Raw genomic sequence first — 5617 nt, 5'->3', positions numbered from 1 at the left:
AGAACCCCATGGGCAGAGGAGGCTGGCAGGCTGCAGTCCTTGGGGTTGCAAAGAGTTGGACACAACTGAACAGAATGTTCTGTTTGGACTCTATATTCTACTCCACTATGTGTTATATGTATATATGAATATATAATCTTATGCCAGTGTTGTGAAGTCATGAAGGGTGAGTAGCTCAAATTTGTTTTTTTTTTCAAGATTGCTTTGTCTACTGTGTCAAAGCAATAGACAAAGCAATTTTCATATGACTTTTAGAATCAGTGGGTCAGTTTCCCCCCAAATGGTAAGGAATGATGCTAAAGCTGAAACTCCAGTACTTTGGCCACCTCATGCGAAGAGTTGACTCATTGGAAAAGACTGTGATGCTGGGAGGGATTGGGGGCAGGAGGAGAAGGGGACGACAGAGGATGAGATGGCTGGATGGCATCACTGACTCGATGGACGTGAGTCTGGGTGAACTCCGGGAGTTGGTGATGGTCAGGGAGGCCTGGTGTGCTGCGATTCATGGGGTCGCAAAGAGTCAGACATGACTGAGCGACTGATCTGATCTGATCTGATCTGATACTGCTTTGGATTGCACTGGATGCATAGATCATTTGAGGGGGGTTATTGCCATCTTAACCATGTTAAGTCTTCAAATTTGTGAATGTCCATATATTTCCATTTATTTAGGTCTTAGTTTCTTTCAATGATGTTTTGTGATTTTCAGTGTGCCTATCTTGCACTTTAAACAAATTAATTGCTAAGTATTTTATTCTTTTTCACACTATTACAAAGGGAGTAGTTTTGTTAATTTCATTTTCAGATTGCTTATTGTTGGTGAATAGAAATGCAATTGGCTTCTAAATATTGATCCTGTTTGCTTCTACCTTGCTGAGCTAATGTGTTCATTCTAATACTTTTTAATTTTTTGGTAGATTTCTTCTGTGTGTGCTCAGTCTCTCAGTCATGTCCAGCTCTTTGTGACTCCATGGACTCTAGCCTGCCAGGATCCACTTCCCATAGAATTCTCCAGGCAAAACTAGTAGATTTTGTAGGATTTTCTGTATAGGAGAACATGTCCTAGGCTAATAAATACAGTTTTACCCCTTTCAATCTGGATGTCTTTAATTTTTTATTACTCCTATAATATTAAACTCCTATAATAATACAGTATTGAACAGATATAGCAAGAGCAAATATCCTTGTTTCTGATCTTAGGAGGAAAGAGTCTTCTATCAGTATATGTGATGTTCAGTTCAGTTCAATTCAGTAGCTCAGTCGTGTTGACTCTGTGACCCCATGGACTTCATCTCCTTGCAGTCCAAGGGACTCTCAAGAGTTTTCTCCAAACCACAGTTCAAAAGCATCAATTCTTTGGCACTCAGCTTTCTTTATAGTCTAAATCTCACATCCATACATGACTACTGGAGAAAACATAGCTTTGACTAGACAGACACTTTTTGGAAAAGTAATGTCTCTTCTTTTTAATATGCTGTCTAGTTTGGTCATAGCATTTCTTCCAAGGAGCAAGCATCTTTTAATTTCATGGCTGCAGTCACCATCTGCAGTGATTTTGTAGCCCAATAAAATAAAGTCTCTCACTGTTTCCATTGTTTCACCATCTATTTGCCATGAAGTGATGGGACCGGATGCCATGATCCTATTTTTTTAAATATTGAGCTTTAAGCCAACTTTTTCACTCTCCTCTTCTTCACCTTCTTCCCTAAGGGTGGTATCATCTGTGTATCTGAGGTTATTGATATATCTCCCAGCAATCTTTTTTTTTTAATTTTATTTTATTTTTAAACCTTACAATATTGTATTGGTTTTGCCATATATTGAAATGAATCCACCACAGGTATACCTGTGTTCCCCATCCTGAACCCTCCTCCCTCCTCCCTCCGCATACCATCCCTCTGGGTTGTCCCAGTGCACCAGCCCCAAGCATCCAGTATCGTGCATCGAACCTGGACTGGCGACTCCTTCCATATATGATATTATACGTATTTCTCCCAGCAATCTTGATTCCAGCTTATGCTTCATCCAGCTCAGCAGTTTGCATGATGTACTCTGCATATAGATTAAATAAGCAAGTTGACAATATGCAGCCTTAATGTACTCCTTTCCCAATTTGGAACCAGTCTGTTGTTCCATGTCCAGTTCTAACTGTTGCTTCTTGACCTGCATACAGGTTTCTCAGGAGGCAGGTCAGGTGGTCTCATATTCCCATCTTGAAGAATTTTCCACTTTGTTGTGATCTACCCAGTCAGAAGCTTTGGCATAGTCAATAAAGCAGAAGTAGGTGTTTTTCTAGAACTCTCTTGCCTTTTCAGTGATTCAATGAATGTTGTCAATTGACCTCTGGTTCCTCTGCCTTTTCTAAATCCAGCTTGAACATCTGGACATTCACACTGAACATTCACAGTTCATGTTTTGCTGAAGCCTCCCTTGGAGAATTTTGACCATTACTTTGCTAGCATATGAGATGAGTGCGATTGTGTGATAGTTTGAACATTCTTTGGCATTGCTTTTCTTTGGGATTGGAGTGAAAACTGACCTTTTCCAGTCCTGTGGCCACTGCTGAGTTTTCCAAATTTGCTGGCATATTGAGTGCAGCACTTTATAGCATCATCTTTTAGGATTTGAAATAGCTCAGCTGGAATTCCATCACCCCGACTAGCTTTGTTCGCAGTGATGCTTCCTAAGGTCCACTTGAATTCACATTCCAGGATGTCTGGCTCTAGGTGGGTGAACATACCATCATCATGAAGATCTTTTTTGCATAGTTCTTGTGTGTATTCTTGCCACCTCTTCTTAATATCTTCTGCTTCTGTTAGGTTCATACTCTTTCTGTCATTTATTGTGCCTATCTTTGCATGAAATGTTCCCTTTGTATCTCTGATTTTCTTGAAGAGATCTCTAGTCTTTCCCATTCTGTTGTTTTCCTCTATTTCTTTGCATTGATCGCTGAGGAAGGCTTTCTTATCTCTCCTTGCTATTCTTTGGAACTCTGTTCAAATGGGTTTATCTTTCCTTTTCTCCCTTGCCTTTAGCTTCTCTTCTTTTTTCAGTTATTTGTAAGGCCTCCTCAGAAACCATTTTGCCTTTTGCATTTCTTTTTCTTGGGATGCTCTTGATCACTGCCTCCTGTACAATATCATGAACCTCCGCCCATAGTTCTTCAAGCACTCTGTCTATCAGATCTAATCCCTTCAATCTATTTGTTGCTTCCACTGTATAATTGTAAGTGATTTGATTTAGGTCATACCTGAGTGGTCTAGTGATTTTCCCTACTTTTTCAGGAAATTTTCCTATTGCTTGAATTTGGCAACAAGGCGTTCATGATCTGAGCCACAGTCAGCTCCTGGTCTTGTTTTTGCAGATTTTACAGAACTTCTCTATCTTTGGCTGCAAAGAATATAATCAATCTGATTTTGATATTGGCCATCTGGTGATGTCCACGTGTAGGGTTTTCTCTTGTGTTGTTGGAAAAGGGTGTTTCCTATGACTAGTATGCTCTCTTGGCAATGCTCTGTTAGCCTTTGCCCTGCTTCATTTTGTATTCCAAAACCAAGTTTGCCTGTTACTCCAGCTATCTCTTGACTTCCTACTTTTGCCTTCCAGTCCCCTACAATGAAAAGGACATCTTCTTTGGGTGTTAGTTCTAGAAGGTCTTATGGGTCTTCATAGAATCTTTCAACTTCAGCTTCTTCAGCATAACTGGTTGGAGCATAGACTTGGATTTCTGTGGTATTCAGTGGTTTGACTTGGAAACAGAGATCATTCTGTCATTTTAAGAATGAACCCAAGAACTGCATTTCAGACTCTTTTGTTGACTATTAGGGAAACTCCATTTCTTGTAATGGACTCTTGCCCACAGTAGTAGATATAATGGTCATCTGAGTTAAATTCACCCGTTCCTGTCTATTTTAGTTCGCTGATTCCTAAAATGTTGATGTTCACTTTTGCTATCTCCTATTTGACCACTTCCAATTTACCGTGATTCATGGACCTAACAGTCCAGGTTCCTATGCAATATTGCTCTTTACAGCATCAGACTTTACTTCCATCACCAGTCACATCCACATTTAGATGTTGTTTTTGCTTTGTCTTTGTCTTTTCGTTCTTTCTGGATTTATTTCTTCACTCTTTTCTAGTAGCATATTGGGCATCTACCAACCTGGGGAGTTGATATTTCAGTGTCCTATCTTTTTGCCTTTTCATACTGTTCATGCGGTTCTCAAGGCAAGAATACTGAAGTCATTTGCCATTCCCTTCTCCAGTAGACCACATCTTGTCAGAACTCTCCACCATGACCCGTCCATCTTGGATGGCCCTATATGGCTTGGCTCATAGTTTCATTGAATAAGACAAGGCTGTGGTCAATGTGATCAGTTTTATGTGATTGTGGTTTTCATTCTGTCTGCCCTCTGATGGAGAAGGATAAGAGGGTTATGGACCCTTCCTGGTGGGAGAGACTGACTGTGGAGGAAACTGCATCTTTTTCTGATGGGCAGGGACATGCTCAATAAATCTTTAATCCAATTTTCTATTGATGGACAGGGATGTGTTCCCTCTGTGTTTTTGTCTGAGACCAAACTTATGATGGAGGTAATAAAGATAATGGTGACCTCCTTCAAAAGTTCCCATGCATGCAGTGCTGCATGCAGTGCCCCCAACCCTGCAGCATGCCACCACTGACGCAGGCCTCTGCTGGAGACTCCTGAAGACTCACAGGCAAGTCTGGGTCAGTCTCTTATGGGCTTACTGCTCCTTTCTCCTGGGTCCTGGTACGCACAAGGTTTTGTTTGTACCCTTCAAGAGTCTGTTCCCTCAGTCCTGTGTAAGTTCTGGTGATTCTATGGTGGGGTAAATGATAACCTCCCCCAAAGGGCTTATGCGATACCCAGATCTACTGCACCCAGAGCCTCTGCCCCTGTGACAAGCCACTGCTGACCTGTACCTCCACAGGGGACACTCAAATACTCAAAGGCAGGTCTGACTTATTCTCTGTGGGGTCTCCAGGTGTATACAAGGTTTTGTTTGAGCCCTCCAAACATCTCTGGTGGGTATGAGATTTGATTCTAAACGTGATTCTAAGGGCTTCTCCGTTGCCCTCAGACATGGGTATCTTTTTTTGGTCTGATCCAATATTCTCCTGTTGATGGTTGTTCAGCAGTGAGTTGTAATTTTGGAATTCTCGCAGAAGATGAGCGCACATCCTTCTACTCCACCATCTTATGTAATGTGATGTTAGCTGTGGGATTTTTATAAATACTCTTTTACCATATTGAAGAAGTTCCCTTATGTTTTTAGCTTAATGAGTATTTTTTATCATGAAAGAGCTGGATTTTTTCCAATGCTTTTCCTGTTTTTGTTGAGATTATTGAAAAAATTTTTCCATTCTATTAAGGTGATCTATTACATAGACTTATTTTCTTATGTTGAACCACACTTGCACTACAGGGGTAAATCCCACTTGGTCACGGTGTATAGTCTTATTTGTATACTGTTGGGTTTGTTTTGCTGATATTTTGATTGAGGATTACTATCTCTATGTTCATAAAAAATATGGCTCTGTAGACTTCTTTCTCTTGTGGTACCTTTTCAGCTTTTGGTATAAGAATAATTCTGT

The sequence above is a fragment of the Bos indicus x Bos taurus genome, chromosome 1, assembly GCF_003369695.1.
Source record: "Bos indicus x Bos taurus breed Angus x Brahman F1 hybrid chromosome 1, Bos_hybrid_MaternalHap_v2.0, whole genome shotgun sequence".
NCBI lineage: Eukaryota > Metazoa > Chordata > Mammalia > Artiodactyla > Bovidae > Bos > Bos indicus x Bos taurus.
This window is presented reverse-complemented; position numbering follows the sequence as displayed.